The following is a 17,606-nucleotide window of genomic DNA, read 5'->3' on the forward strand; positions in this document are numbered from 1 at the left end:
CCAATGGGGATTTTCCACTTGTAAAATCATCATTGGCTGGAGGAAACACATGTCGGCTCATCATTGGGACAGATGTCATCCACTCACTAGACAGAAGGCACCTATGATACGTCGACATGTGGCACGGCCCAATAGTGGCCCATTCATGTGATAAGGCCGGCCCGTTTGACTTGGTCAAAAGCTGGCGGGCCGGCCCATGGAAAGCCTGTTAACGGCTTGTTCGCATATAGCCCATTTACAGCCCGCTAACCCAAGGCCCGTTATGCCCTATCCGAATTAGGCCCAGTAATGTCATCTGGGCCATCCAATATGATTCCAGCCCATTTTCACTTCTGGCCCATGTATAGCCTATGACGTCTTTCGGCCCATATGAGGCCCTTTGTAACTCTTGGCCCATTAGCGGCCGGTGCTGCAACTGGCCCGTAATGAACAGTGTATTACTTTACACCCATTAACGCCCCGTGGTGAAACTGGCCCGTAATGAACAGTGTATCGCTTTATACCCATTAACGGCCCGTTATTCCATCGGCCATTTCCAGCCCAAGTTAACTTTCGGCCTTCTGAGGGCCCATTTATTCTTGGGTTCATTTGCAGCATTCGGTTACTTACGACCCGTTACTGTCATTTTCTGCTTGTGGGCCAAATTCAGCCCGTCGTTACAGTCGGCCCGTTTGTGGACCGTTAGTCTGTTGGGCCATTTTCATAGCATCACCAAATACGGCCTATTAACGGCCCGTTATGGTCAGCCCATAAAACATACGATTTCCATTAAAGGCATGTCTACGGCCCATTAAAGGCCCGTACAAGAACCATAAATGAGTTGGCGGCCCATGGATCCTACGACATGGATCCTACGAGACGTAGAAGGCCCATGGATCCTACGAGACGTAGAAGGCCCATGGATACTACGGCCCGTACATGGCCCATGGATCCGATGGCCCGTACATGGCCCATGGATCCGACGGCCCGTGAAGGGCCATGGTCGGGCGAGTTGGCCCTCGTTTGAACGATATAGCATATTCAAAGAATTATCCTACTCAATACTATCACCTCTAAAAAGCATACACTATACAACAAAGAGATCAAGGCATAGAAAGGTAGAATAATCCTACACTATACAATAAAGAAATTACAGCCGATTATACCAACTGGGCATTATGGTTCGGCACAGGTGATAATAAAGCATACACAAATAGCAAATTACATACACTAGGCAAATGCAGCTCATACATCATGGACGCGAATCAACTTAACTCCATTTGAACTATAATCTCTTCAGAAAATAGGATTGGCCGGATTCAGATAGCACAAATTTCAGTCTGCAAAATCTCCAATTCCTTCATGGTTACCTCAGTGTCTTGTTTCATTTTTTTGACTCTCCAATTCCTTCATGATTACCTCAGTGTCTTGTTTCAAGCATCTAATACCTGCATGTCCAGTCTCAACTTGTTGATTATACGTTGACAATCATGTACACGTTGTCTTTCCACCTCTAATTGATGCTCGAGACCATCAGCACATTCCAATTCCAATCCATAATCATTCGGTAACGGCCATGCCACACTGCTCGCAGATCTTTGTGTTGATGTCACTTCATCCTGAAATGTTTCTGTAAGTACACATGACTAGGGCAAAAATATAGTTACAACAGTGAGTCGAACAAGGCACTATTTTGTACTACATGGCAAAATAGGACTAACAATAATGTTACACATCACAATAAAAAAATGTTACACGTCATGAAGAATAAGCAGGTGATATTTTAAAAATTATAAAAAAGATAGTCTGTGCAGCCTGCATACAGAAATCCCTCTTAGCTCACCAGAGGAGCATGATGTTGGGGCCCAATCGAAAACACAGACAAGTTACAAATTTAGACAGCACGTTGCGCATAAGTAAGCAAGCAGTTGGCCATTATGTACCTCAATTAAAGTCTTAGGGAGAATAATGAACAACAGAGGCTTTCGTACAAACATACTACAGCAGGCAAAACTAAGCAATCATTAGCGTAGTATAAACTAGATTGTGAGCCTCATGCAATAATAGTTGGTTAATAGACTTCAAAGCTTGAGGCACACTTCGGCAGAGTAATTAAATGGTAAGGCCTTTAATTATGTCAACTAATTGTGATACAAGTACCGAACATCAAGCATGATTATTTGGGCATCTTATTAACTGAGGACAAATAAAGCAATTGAAAAGAGAAAATTAACTATGCCTGAAACAAACAAGGAATTAAACTGTTGAGTTGCATAAAGTGACTTACCTTAGCAGGTTGAAGAGGCTCAGTGTAGCTCCTACTTCTCTTGCAAGGCTCCTTCCTAACATCTTGTACTTGGAAATCCTCAATCTTATCTTCATTGCACCCCCTCTGCAAGGTGACACAAACTAGGTACTCGTCTCCTTGGAAGATAAATATGCATACTTTCCAGTATGTGAACACAAAAGGATGAGATTATAACAAAACAACACCACATAATGAAACATGCCACATCTCTTGCACTTGCACACAATGAAATGAGCATATATCTGCACTATGTAAAAACTAGGCATACCTTCGAACTGGATCTCCAGGTACTCTTGGAGAGCCTACTGTAGTGTACAACCAAACCTTTATGTCACCTATGAGTTAGACAAGACCCCACTACAGCAGCCCTTAGTGTTTAAATTGTTGACAAGCTATGTTAGAGTGTTAGGTCAAGAACAGCAAGTAATCAAAGAAAACAGTCCTAGTATGGCTGGCTGGTGCAAACAAGCAATTGAACAGATGTGTGAGCAAATCTTACATATCAAGAAAAGAAGCAAAGAAGGAGGCTTAAAGACCATCACTTGACTGACCAGATTTAAGGGGCATTTAAACATCATGTGCAATGTATGAACTAATAGAAACATTGCATATTCCAGATTCTACAATGGAATGTACATGTATTAGGTTATGCCATGTATGATGATGCCTAAATGTACAGATAGCAGGCAGGAGTGATTCATCATTGCACGCACAATTGAATTGCAGGTTAAGGGCCAGTTCGATTCTGCCTTTTCAAGGCATATTGTCAAAATAAGCCATAAGAGATGTAAAGAAGTCATTTTTGAGTTATGGGCTTGGGCTTAACTAATTTCGCTTTGGAGGGGGGTGTTTCGGGTAGAACCTCACTAAAAGTTGAAGGGAAGGGGAATAGTGAAATGACTATGTTGTCTGCCTATATTACACTCAAAATGCAACTGCTGACGCCCGTGTCACACCTGACCCTCAAGTAAAAACAAACACGCAAGCATTCACTGCCCTGCCTGCTTGCATCTCCTCTCCCCTTTCCCTCTACCTTGATCCCCTGCCTACAGCACTAGGGTTCCTCCAGCGAGCCGTCGCCACTGGTCCCATCTGGCCTGGTCCTCGATGATGCTATGTCTAGCTAGGCTACATGGCCGGTGGGTAGGGGCAAATCTCCCTGGTTGCTCCTCCCTCTGGCGCCGCCCCTCATTCTCATGGTCTCCAGCAGCTGCTCCACTATGGTTCATCCAACGCACTACTCCGGCGGGCATTGCACAACTACGGCTGATGCCACACTGCGGCAGAAGGCACATTATTCCCCCTCCCCTCCTCCTAGGCCATGGCCTTGAGGTGTTGTTAAAGGATGAGCTCATCCAACAAGGTGAGGATCTCCTCTGATTTTTTGCCAAATTGTCATTCTGATCCACTATATCATGAATTGCTATGAGTTGCTTCTGCTGCTGCTATATGATGCATTGCTATGAGCTGCTCCTGCTGCTGCTATATGATGAATTGCTATGAGCTGCTGCTACTATATGATGAGTTGCCATGAGCTGCTGCTGCTATATGATGAATTGCTATGAGCTGCTACTACTGCTACATGATGAGTTGCTACAAGCTGCTCCTGTTGCTGCTATATGATGAATTGCTATGAGCTGCTCCTGCTGCTGCTATATGATGAATTGCTATGAGCGGCTGCTGGTATATGATGAATTGCAGACTGCTGTTACTATATGATGAGTTGCTATGAGCTGCTGCTGCTGCTATATGATGCTTTGAGGTGGTGCTGCTATATGATAATAATAACCAACCACTTGGATCATCGAATTTCAGTAAATAATTGTTCTTCATTTAAATGTGGGTCATGCGTTCTTTGTTTAAATTAGGCAGTGGGATCTCTATGGAAAACATTGACCAAAGTAGATTATGCCAAGTAGATGGTATCTTTGTATTTGCATTTTGAGCAAATAGTGATGGTCTATTTTCCTATCATATTAATTACTGCACTGGGTTCAATTTGTGATGTTTGCAAGTCAAATTAAAGGTGACAAGTACCTAGGCTGTGGCGGGTGCTTGGCATCTCTCCAGACGGTGGGAATCAAGTTAGAAACATCGAGGGTGATGACGCTGCGCTGGCTATCAGGGTCAGGTAAGGAGATCTAGAACCGTCGAGTAGGGTGTTTGTGGAGCGGCTCCGGTAGGGTGGACTACGGTGTGGGCGAAGCGGATCTGTGGCCGTGGACGAGGGCGTAGGTGAAGCTGCTCCGGTCGTTGGGTTAAGGATGGTGTCGACGACGTGGATCTGCGGCCGTGGACGGGGCGTCAGAAGCTGCTCCGTTGGTTGGGTTAAGGATTGTGTCGACGATGCGGATCTGTGGCCGTTGACGGGGCGTCAGAAGCTGCTCCGGTGGTTGGGTTAAGGGTGGTCTCGATGATGCGGATCTGCGGCCGTGGACGGAGCATCAGAAGTTGCTCCGGTAGGTTGGATGAGGGTGCGAGGAAGCGGATCTGAGGCCGTGGACTTGTGAGTTGGCAAAGCGGCCCCGGTAGGGTTGAGAATGGTATAGGCGAAGCTACTCCGGTCTGGTTGACGATGGTGTCGGCGAAGAAGCTCCGGTAGGGTGGAGGAAGTTGTTGGCGAAGCGGCTCCGGTAGGGTTGAGGAAGTTGTCGGCAAAGAGGATTAGAGGCTGACGACGGGGGCGTCGGTGGGGCGGCTCCGGGGGGTGTGGACGAAGCATCTCCGATGGGGGGTACGAATGAGCCGCTGCAGATGCCCGGCGGTTGACGAGAGTGCCGGCGAAGCAGATCTGGCGCCGTGGATAAGGCCGGCACTGAATGGGTTGTGGTACAGTAGTGGATGAGCAGTCTACTTGTTTCTAGGGGAGGTGGGAGGGGTAGATGCGGCCACAGAAGCAGATCCGGCGAGGTGGACGCCACTCGCAGTGAATGGGCTATGGTACGCCGGCGGATGAGCAGTCTAGGGTTTCGAGAGGGGAGGGGAGAAAGGGCAATGAAGTACGGACGGCGTGATGTAAGATGCTCTGGTGCTGTGGAGTTAGTCGTTTTTGCGGGAGGGGGAGAAGAAATGGTGGTGCCGTGTAGTGGGGGGAACCGGAAGTTACCAAAGCAGCACCGACCTATCATGTAAACCTATCATGTAGATGAGGGCGGTATTGTAACTGTTGGTCTCCGTGCACCAAGGACAAAATGGGGATTTCGCATGCTAAAGACTAAGGTGGCGGAATTTTTAGAAGGAGGCGGGAGATTTTGCCGCCCGCGGGATCGTTCGTATCTAGTTTCAACTAATTTTGGACCGTTCTAGTGGGAAGGTCATGCTAGACTGTGTACACGGGGCATGCATCAACAGTTAATAACTAGTGTGAAGTCCACCCCAGAAAAAAGACAATAACTCGGGATGATGCGCTGATAAGTTGGATGTTCACACGGGCACGGCCAATTGTACGGGTGTAGTGGCGCGTTCACAGAAAAAGGGATCAAACGCTTAGCCTATGTATTTCTCGTGTAAATAGATAAGTGCCATTGGTTACTTACTTTAAACATAATGCATTGACGTGTTAGTGTAGAGGCGCACAAAAAGAAATGGATATTGTAGCCAGCTACTTAAAAGTGTTACCTCGTATGATTACATAGCCTCCATTTCATAAATTGCGTACCCATTGAATTCATATATGAATATTACATATATTACTTCAAAATAGAAACTTGAATCATCCAAGACTAATGAATTTGAATGCAAGAGTAACAATGGTGCATGTACATGATAGCTACATTGGTTGTTTGAAGAAACATCACTGTAACTTTGGCATGCACAACTAAAAAGGTTTATTTAAATAGAAAAAAATGTGATATGTGAGTGTCCAATCTTTATAGCGTTGAATCGATATTGTACCTTTGGCCACGATATGAAGTATATATTGACTTATCTTCAAGCGATGCACGTCCACGATCGCTAGATAGTGATACATGAATGAATTGTGCAATCTCTCTCACACGCACACATATCTCATTTCCCTGTGGGCATCGGAATCACACACGCGCACTTCCTGTATTTCTCTCCCTCTGTCAGGGTTAAATTCGTCTTTCTACCACGTCCTACAAGTCTCTCACACAGAAACACACATGCTCTCTATGTCTAACACGCCCACCCCTTTAATTCCGCCCACCCACAACCACTAATGTCTCAAAGTATAATAATGTCTCTCACACATATGCTATCTACCTATCCCTTAATATAGCTAGATATGTGTCACACAAACTCCTTCTCCCTACTAGCAAGATGCCCATGCATTGCATGGAACATCAAGATGCATTTGTATGAGAATTTTATCTTGTGGGAGAAAAGGATGAGCGAGGGAATGCCTTATTTGCAAATGCGGAGAGGGATGTGGGTATCTTTTTGCAAAATTGCCATAGTTTCCTTCCTGTCCGTCGGATATAAATCAGATGGCCTATATTGCTGGATGGCAGGAACACCATCATCACCTACTCTGTTTTTTATAAGAGTAGAGATATGTGAGTGTCATTGCCCCCCCCACACACCCACACTTCCCATCACCGAAGGAGTAGGGTGACACCTCGATCTTGATACTAATCTATCGACTGGCTTCTCTCTCAAACATACACACACACACACTACCCGGCAACGAAGGAGTAGGGTGGCACATCGATCTTGATAATAATCTATCTACTCCTCTTTCAAACACACACACACACACTCGCTAGTTGTGCCTCTGTGCCTACCGTGCACACTCTCGATACGTCTTTCTCTCCCCCCCAACAATGAGAGCAGAAGGGTGACAACTCGATCTGATCATAATCTGTCAATTGGTTTCTCTCTCAAACATTGTGTCTTGGTGCCTCACTCGGTAGCCCCCTCGATATGTAGACTTCTCACGCGTGCACAACTGTAGTGACGATGACGCTGAACCCAGTGTGCATTGTTTTTACCAGCCTCATATGATAGTTTTCACCCTATTTTCTGTTAATTAGCAAGGCAAACTTTTCTTTGTTACTACTAGTGAATCTGAAATCATTCGGGGCAGACATAAAATATATCACTTCAACCCAATTATCACAACAACTATTTTAAAATAAATTAGCTAGCTGCCCGTGCGTTGCACAGAACATCAAGATGCATTTGTATGAGTAGTATATCTTGTGAGAGAAAAGGATGAACGAGGGAAGGCCTTATTTGCGAACGTAGAGAGACGTGTGGGTATATTTTTGCAAAATTGCCATAGTTTCTTTCCTATCTGTTAGATATAAATCCGACAACCTATATTGCAGGAAGGCACACACACCATCATCATCAACCATGTTTTCTACTCCCTCCGTCCGAAAATACTTGTCATCAAAATGGATAAAAAGAGATGTATCTAAAACTAAAATACGTCTAAATACATTTCCTTTTATCCATTTTGATGACAAGTATTTCCGGACGGAGGGAGTATTTGTCTTTTTAGAGATTTCAACAAGTGACTATGACCGGACCTTACCAACATACTCAAAAAAGTAGTCCATAATTTTAATGTTACACTCTTTTCTTGGCGGTGCAGTGCCATCTGGATACCTCATAAATAAATCAAGGACAAATCCGACCCCTTCCTGAAAAGACATACGGAGCAAAATGAGTGAATCTACACTATAAAATATGTCTACATACACATCCGTATGTGGTAGTCCATTTGAAATCTGAAAAAGACAAATATTTAGGAACGAATGGAGTATATATAAGAGTAGACATGGAGATATATCTCCAGCATGGTCTACAACAAAAATGTGCTGGGCTGGTTAGTGCTGGATGCTCGCAACGCAATGACATGAGTTCGAATTCTATCTTTTAACTTCAGATTTTTATATTATATATTACTCTACTTATTTAATATATACTTCTTTGGCTACTGTACTGACAGTGGAACCCACAGAGTACTTAGAATACAAGATTAAGGATGGACTTGTTTCTTTTTAACTTTCTGTACGAAGTTGTATCCACCCTGCAAGTCACGTGTACACTGTACATGCAATTAACTTTTTATAGAGGGACAATCTTACAGGCAATTAACTCAAATGGATTGGATGTCACTCTATTATTTCCAGCATAAAGAGCATCTCCAACGGCAGCCGGAAAATTTCCTCCCGCTTCCTTCCGCGGAGGACGACATCAAACACCAGCGGCATACATTTTTACAACTCTAACCAACCAGATGAAATTCATGCAAACACGGACTGATTTCATATAAGCATGAAGGATTTCGTATAAAAAAGCCAGATCTTCATATAAACATGATGGATTTCATTACATTTACATGAACTAAGAGGCGCCAATCCGGCTCTCTTGTATAATTAATACTCCCTCCGTTCGGGAATACTTGTCCTAGAAATGGATGTATCTAGACTTATTTTAGTTCTAAACGGCCGCCCGCGGATCACTTTTTCTTCCTCATGTCCGTCAGACACTTGCGGAGTCGACGAAGGTCCTCGGATGAGACGAAGCAGCAAAGAAAACACCTGAATCCGCGGTCGTCGCCTCGGCAGTGGCCTTCATGGGTCCCAAGTGGCAGCAGCCTCTCGTGTTCTACTTCTCCTTGATGATGGTGGCGGACACGGAGAAGCTGGCCACCGACTCGTCGCTCTCCACGCACTCGGCTTCTGTCTCTGCCTGCATGGCGCTGCCGTAGGCACGGGAGGCACGGCCACCGCAGACACTAGTGGCGTGGTACGACGCGACAGCGACGGCGGCCGTACCGGCGTGCTCGCCGCCGTGCCGGCGTGGAGAAACTCGCCACTCTTCATCAAGGTGAACTGGAGCGGCGATTTGTTGAACCACGCGCCTGCTTGGGGCGGCAACTGGCTCCATCGGGCCAAGCGAGGTTGGTGAAGCACCGAGCGGCCTCGCTCGGATCCGGAGGGCTCGGTGGGCCACCTAGCCGGGTAATATGCCGGAGAACGGCTCATCAGAAGCCATCGGAAGAGTGGAGATGGGGGAGTGGCGGAAGGGTGCGATTCTTGCCCGCTGTCTGTCTGGCCTCGTGTAAATAGAGGGCGGACGGTAGGAGCTTGGCCGGTGTCTGGCCTCATTTAAACTGAGGGCGGATGGGAGGAGCTCGGCCGGTGTTGCATTTAATTCCGGCCCACTCATGAACGGACGTGTGGCCGGAGTAGGATTCTCGGTTCGCATGCGGGTTTAACGGAGGGGTTTAATGGAGGCGTCGGGCGTGCAGCGGACGGCGCAGTACTATTCGATTTGACAGCAGTAATGAGTTGTCAAATTACAAAGGCCCTCGCCTCTCGTGAAACCGACCGAGCTAGACTGCCCCGCCCTCTAGCCTTTTAAAAAATCTATATACTCCACTTCTGTACAGTAGTAGTATCGATGGATTGTGCCATGGAGCAAAACTTGAAATTAAAAAAAAGGTGGTACATATAGAGAGCGCTCGTCGCCAAATTATGCATATAGTACTATTAAAAAGGCTTGTCACAATAATGGTGTCTAGCACAAGTGCACAACCCACCCCTCAAATAAAACTAAGCACCCTGGAATTCTTTGACAAAACTAAGCACCCTGAAATTCTTTGACAACTAAACTGCTGGCTATATGATGTTGGCCATATATATTGTACGTATATAATGTGAAGAAACGAGTGGTAGTACTATACCAACTAAAAGATGAAATGTAATAAATACTAGTATGTACGTACTGAAGAGTTAAAGTAACAAGAAGAAACATAACATAGTTCTACTGGGGGCTCAGCACAACACACCCCTCAAATTAAATTAAGCACACCTGAAATTAAACTTTGCAACTATTCCGGTAGACACTGCATTAGAACCACCATGAGCAACGACACTGCCACCTTACTCGGAGTCCTCGTCCACATCCTCGACTTCGTCCTTGTCCCTTGTCCTCTTGGCCGATACTTCTTTGCTTGAACCGCACACTTGGTTGTTGCTCTTCATCCAACCCTTGTAGATATTGAAACAAAGGTAGCCATCCATTGCAGCATAGTGGATGTGGTCTATATCTAGTACATTCCGCTGCCATGCATGACGATGAAACGTGTATGGAGGTTTCTCCAGTTTACCGTACGAAGGATGAACCATGGCTCCTGCCAGGGTCAGCATTGAAGGCTGGCGAGGAGACACCAGCCGATTCTTCTAGAGGTGGAAGGTGTTGCCTACAATGAGGCCTATCCGACGCAGGACTTCTTTGTCATTACCAAAGTCTACAGTAATGAATTTGACTAGGTTGCTCTCGAGGAAGCCCTTAAAATCCTGGCACTCAACGTCGGCATGGCATATGTTCTAGACCAAGCAAACGTTATGTACGCAAACCTGGATCACGGCGGGCTTCTTCCTCTCTTCGTCCTTTATATCCTTCTCTCATCCCAGGACTGTGGTGTACTCAACATCTAGCCCAGCGACCCACTCATCATCTGAGTTTTCGAACATGCATCTGAAGCGAGAAAGGAATCATTTCACCGTCGCGGAAGAACGTGTGTAGATGACTGTCAGGACCCTGACTCAATGCCACATCGATCTAGCATGTAACACCTCATATCACTTTGCGGCCTCACGCACAGTATTCCCACGGGTGTCGCCTTACCTTGCCCGGGACCGTTTGCGCCTTTTGGCACATGTATATGATAGTGTCGCTAGCATCCATATGACAAGGAGCCCGGGCTGACATGGCTAGTCATGAACCCAAAGTGGCACTAACTTACAGGGACAGACATACATGACCCAGCAACGAACGTGTCGGTCATCAGCGAGTGAATCCAGGCTGTAGCACTGGGCTAGCAGGACTTGGTATTCATCGCGTGACATTTCCCCGAAGGGACAGACACAGGAACGAAGAAGGACACATGCCGGCCAGCCTAAGTGTTCCGGACCTGTAGCAAGCTACCATGGCTCAGTGGAAGCACTAAGAAACATTTCCCGGTAAGAGAGGCTACCAAGGATAAACAACTAGATAGCCAGGTCCCACACATACCAAGCATTTCAATCATACACACAATATGCTTGATATGTGCAAATACAACATGGCATCACAACATGACTCTACAACTCAAGTACTTTATTTAAAGGCTCAGAGAGCCATACATATCATACACATAAGTACGGGTCACACGACCCAACATTCAAGTCAAACAAACATACAAGCTAACAGTGGAAGTAACTTGTCGGAGTAAAGACAACTAGGAAATAAAAGAGGATTGGGAAAGCTTGACTATACTACATGGTCCTTCGTGAGCTCAGGATCACAACCTGGGCTTCAGCCTACTCGTCGACATCGACGTCTATGAAGAACCCATCAGAAGGGGTTGCAACATCTTCTGTAAAACATAAATTAAGCAACATGAGTACAAAGGTACTCAGCAAGACTTAAATCAGAACCTACATACATGCAGATTATCAAGAAGGGTTGGTGGGCTTATTGCAGCAAGCCAGCTTTGACTCTTGGCTAAGCTATCTTACGAGACTCCGACTTGAAATGGTTTTGCGCACTCGAGTGCACTACTCACCACTTCAATACACTATCGAGGATCCACCTCCATCATCCTACGAAAGAGCCATCCTCGGCACTCGCGCTTATCTTGAGGCTTATAGTAGTATCCATTTACTTGTCTATGCACTTTATAGGCAACCAAGTAGTCCTTTACCGCGGATGCGGCTATTCGAATAGATGATGTTAACCTTGCAGGGGTGTACTTCTTCATACATGTTTCCACCACTTAGCGTCTGCACATGACATGTGCTCGGCAGACTTCAAGTGAAAGCCGACATGGGTGTGACCTACCTAAACACCTAAGTCTCTAGTCCAGGTTTATCGCCTATTCAGGTTCCATCCGCAGGGAGTCCGGCCGAGGTTTCCACATATGGCCCCGAACGATCTGTACAGGCTTCCCAGACACCTAACAGGTGCCCGGTATACCCGGCCACGCACCTACCGCATCACAGCCCACCCCGCGGGTTAGCACTACCCACGGCCTCCAGTAAGCTACAAACACTAGAAACTACTTGCAACTCCTGGACAGAGGAGTAGGGTGGATAAGAAGTCAAGCGAGTCAATTAAGGAACCCAATGTATGGTAGTAGCTAATTCTTAAATCACATATACAAATCTCAGTGCTTAAGGACGGTTCCAATGAAATTACCCACCATGTACTCCTACATGGCCTCTCATTGCTACCTTTACCAAAATCGTGTTCAACACATCACTCTCATTACCGACATGATCATTTCACTCTAGCCCATCACCCAGATGAACCAGACCTGACACAACACTAAGCATAGCAGGCATAGCAAGGTAGGAATAACACATACACATGGCTCAATCAACTCCTACACATGCTAGTGGGTTTCATCTAGTTACTGTGGCAATGACAGGTCATGCAGAGGAAATGGGTTCAACTACCATAGCACACAACAGTTTGAATTGCATTGTCTTAATGCAGTAAAAGAGAGCAGAGGCGAGAACATGGGATTGTATCGATATGATCAAATGGTTGGTTGCTTGCCTTGCGGGTCCGTGGACTGGTAATGCTCCTCGATTGGGTACTCACGATACTCCTCGGGGGCACAACCTGCCGTAGAGAGCACCGATATACAAACATCACCAAACAATGTGCAACAATATGATGCATGCATGAGACATGGCAAAATGGGTGTATTGGGCTAATGCAACTAAGACCAGATGGGTTTGAACGATTTTGAATCAAAGATTCAAGTTTCAAGCTCATACATGGCCCTTAAAAGTTCTTTATCTTGTTCTGCACTAAACAGCAGGATAACTTGTTTAACCATGCATGAAACCGGTACATATGGATAGATTGGATTTTTCTGATCATTTTTCATATATAACACTTTGCATTTGGAGCTACAGATTAATTTCTATGAATTTTTGAAATTTTTAATATTTTCTGGAATTACGTGTATAAGAATAATTCCAGTAATTGAATTATTGCATCAGCATCGCGTCAGGGTGATATCAGCAGTCAATGGGGACGGTCCAGATCAAACCTGACCATTGGGTCCCACGTGTCAGTGTCATTAGTCCAACTAATTTTAATTAGTACTAATCCTAATTAATTAGCAGGGCTGGGCCCCACCTGTCATTGACCCAGGGGGGTCAAACTGGGCCCACCCGTGGTCAAACACGGTCAGCGGGGTCAAACTGGCCGGCATTTAGCCGCCGGCAAGGCCAAAAGCGGCGTTGTGGTGCGGGTTTTGTGCTCCGGTGATCAAAAAGGCGGCGGAGGGCACCTACGTGATGCTGGAGGCGAGCCGCATCCAGTGGTGGTGGTGGTTGGGCTCGGAGTCATCGGAAATGACGCCGGCGACGACCTTGGTGGCTGCCAGAGCTCTGGGGAGCTCGGGCTCGTCGCTAGGAGGCACGGCGAGGCGCGTGGAGTGGTGCTACGACCTCCTGGGAGTGCGGTGAGGTTAGCGGGCAAGGTGGCGTGGCCGTTGCATGGCCGGAGCCTCGTCGGCGACGAGCTCGGCGGCGGTGCATGCGGGTGAGCTATGTGCAGTCGCTACGGGGATCGAGATAGAGAACAGAGAGGATGGAGAAGGAGCCAGGCTCACGGTGGTTTGCGACGGAGCTGACGGCGAGGTCGGGGACGGGCTGCTGCGATGGTGACGCCGAAGGGGATCTCCAGTAGTGGCGGAGTCAGGCGAGGTCGATGCGGTGGTTTCGGGGCACGCGAGTGCTCGGGGCTTGGCCTACTCGACGGAGAGGACAGTGGCGGAGCTTGTGGACATGGTCGGGCGGCACAGAGACGACAGTGGCTACGACTATGACGGCGGGGTTGCTGCGGTAGTGTCGGCCATGGCGGAGGGGAGCAAGGGAGAGGCGATGGGGGCGAGTGGACGTGTCCAGGGGGTCCAGGGGGCCACGTGGAGGTCGTCCAGCTCGTCCAGCGGCGAAGCGGCAAGCTGGTGGCCCCGTGGCGAGCTCGCGCTCGTCGGCGTCACCTCCCTGCCTGCCTGGCGGGGACGAAGCAGCTGGCTGGCATGGGCCAGCACAGTGCTTGGCCGCCAGGTGGGCCGGGGCGTGGGTTTGTCCAGGTAAGTGGGTTTTCCATTTATTTCAGTTCTGTTTTATTTCTGTAGTTTTGTTGCATTTCTAAAAATTCTTAGGCATCTTCAAGAATCACCAAACTACACATGGCCAATGTTTGGAATATATCCAACATGGAACATTTTGGTTTGGGATTATTTGAGCATTTGAAATATTTTATATTATTTAAATGCCCAAACTCAAATAACTAATGATTTAATCCAGTGACCTTAGGATGACCTAGAAATTTGTGCATCACTTTTGGCAGGGGTTTAAGACCAAGGCAGAGGTGATGAACATTTTAGAAGGGCATTTCAGGTTCATTGAAAATATTTTTAGTAAACCCTAGTTGGTTTGAGGGGGTGCTGGGGGTTCTGTCATCCCAATTTCAAGTTTCTGATGAATGAAATAAACATGATGCAACACTCTAATGCATTAACTAGCTAGGGTGTGACAACTCACCCCACTCAGAAAAATCTCGTCCCGAGATTTAGGTTTCTCCGGAAAGAAGGTGGGATACTCGAGTCGAAGACGATCCTCCCTTTCCCAAGTTGCTTCTTTCTACGAATGGTGCGACCATTGAACCTTGAGAAACTTGATATTATGACGTCGAGTGGTACGCTTGGCTTGATCGAGGATACGAATGGGGTACTCTCGATACGTGAGATTGTCTTGAAGATCAAGCATTTCGTGGTTCAATCCATGGATAGGATCCGAGAAGCAACGCCTAAGTTGAGAAATGTGGAAGACATCATGGACTCTAGAGAGATGCGGAGGTAGTTTCAATTGGTAGGCAACTTCTCCTCGTTTGGCAAGAATGCGAAAGGGTCCGATGTAGCAAGGAGACAATTTTCCTTTGATACCAAAATGATGGGTTCCCTTTAGAGGAGTAACCCAAAGGTAAGCCTCTCGTCAACCTCAAAAGTCATAGCCTTATGTTTTCGGTCATATTGGCTCTTTTGATGAGAATGCGATGTTTTCAACTTTTCACGAACGATGCGAACTTGCTCTTCTGCTTCCTGGATCATATCAGGGCCAAAGAATTGTCTTTCCCCGGTTTCTGAACAGTTAAGAGGTGTTCGACACCTTCGTCCATAGAGAACTTCAAAAGGGGCTTTACCAAAGCTGGATTGATAGCTGTTGTTGTAAGCAAATTCAGCAAATGGAAGGCATTTCTCCCAATCCATTCCGAATGAGATAACAGAAGCTCGAAGAATGTCTTCTAGGATCTGGTTGACGCGCTCTACTTGACCACTTGATTGAGGGTTAAAGGCGGTGCTAAAGGAAAGGCGGGTTCCCTTAGCATTTTGGAAACTTTCCCAAAATCGAGAGGTGAAGAGGCTTCCTCGATCCGAGTTAATTTCCAGTGGAACACCATGGAGGGACATTATTCGGAAGATGTATAAGTCTGCTAGTTGGCTAGCGGTTATACTCTCGCAAATAGGCAAGAAATGGGCCACTTTGGAAAGACGATCGATAATGACGAAGATAGCATTATTCCCTCTCTTGGTCCTGGGAAAACCAGTGATGAAATCCATACCGATTTTGTCCCATTTCCACTCAAGAATAGCTAAAGGTTGAAGGGTGCCAGCAGGCCGTTGATGCTCTTCTTTTACACGACGACAGACGTCGCAGTTAGCAACGAATTGAGCAATGTTTCTCTTCATCCTAGTCCACTAGAACCTCTGGCGTAGGTCCTGATACATCCTTGTACTACCGGGATGAATGGTGAGAGGAGATTCATGAGCTTCCTTAAGGATCAACTGTCGTAGTTGCCGCTTCTTAGGAAGCACTATGCGGTTTCCAAAGTACACGACACCTTGATCATTCACAGAGAAACATGTAGCAACTCCGCTAGCCATGTTCTCCTTGATCCGAGATATCCCCTTGTCATACCGCTGAGCGGTTATGATATGACCCGTAAGGATAGGTTTCGCCACCAAGGTGGAAAGGAATCCTTGAGGAATGATGTGAGGGTTAAGTTTCCAAAATTCCTCATGGAGAAGTGGTCGACTTTGTTGTAACATCAGATTGTTACAATAAGATTTATGACTTAGTGCATCAGCCATGACATTGGCTTTTCCTGGGGTGTAAGTTATCCCTAAGTCGAAATCTGTGATCAACTCGACCCAACGTCTTTGCCTGAGATTCAAATCCGGTTGGGTGAATATATACTTCAGACTTTGGTGATCAGTGAAGATTTCGCAATGATTACCGAGCAGAGAATGTCGCCAGGTTTTAAGTGCATGGACTACAGCTGCAAGCTCTAGATCATGAGTAGAATAATTTTCCTCATGCGGGTGTAATTGCCGTGAAGCATAAGAAATTATGTGTCGATCTTGAATGAGTATGCAACCTAGTCCCTGTCGCAAGGCATCACAATAGACAACAAAGTCCTTGGAGAAGTCTGGTGGTACCAATACGGGAGCAGAAGTCAGGCGTCTTTTCAGTTCCTGAAAACTGTGCTTGCATTGTGGGGTCCACTCGAACTTTTTATCTTTCTTGAGGAGTTCAGTTAGAGGTTTAGCAACTTTGGAGAAGTTCTCGACCAAGAGGCGACAATAGCTCGCTATGCCAAGGAAACTCCGAAGTTGGTTGACCGATTCAGGTGGAGTCCAATTAAGAACGGCTTGAACTCGCTCGGGATTGATAGCAATACCCTTACCAGAGATTACATGGCCTAGATAGGTCACTTCTGGCAACCAAAATTCACATTTAGAAAATTTGGCATAAAGGCGATGCTCTCGAAGTTTCATCAACACAAGCCTTAGATGCTCGGCATGTTCTTCCTCATTCTTGGAGTAGATGAGTATATCATCGAGGTAAACCACGACGAATTTATCCAAATACTCCAGGAAGATTGAGTTCATTAACCAGGAAAAAGTGGCTGGAGCGTTGGTTAAACCGAAGGACATGACGGTGTAGTCGTATTGGCCATAACGAGTAACAAAGGCCATTTTGGGAATGTCCACGTTCTTGGTTTTGATTTGATGGTAGCCCAACCTCAAATCCATCTTAGAGAAGACTGAGGATCCAGCGAGCTGATCATATAGGTCGTTGATCCTGGGGAGCAGATACTTGTTCTTTCTTGTGACCAGGTTGACAGGTCGATAATCTACAACCATGTGATCCGTACGATCCTTCTTCTTGAAGAAGAGGACGGGGCAAGCCCACGGAGATGAACTAGGACGGATGAAACCCATTTTCAAGGACTCATCGAGTTGTTTCTTAAGCTCGGCTAGTTCTAGTGGTGC

Source organism: Triticum aestivum, chromosome 2B, assembly GCF_018294505.1.
Source record: "Triticum aestivum cultivar Chinese Spring chromosome 2B, IWGSC CS RefSeq v2.1, whole genome shotgun sequence".
Classification (NCBI taxonomy): Eukaryota; Viridiplantae; Streptophyta; class Magnoliopsida; order Poales; family Poaceae; genus Triticum; species Triticum aestivum.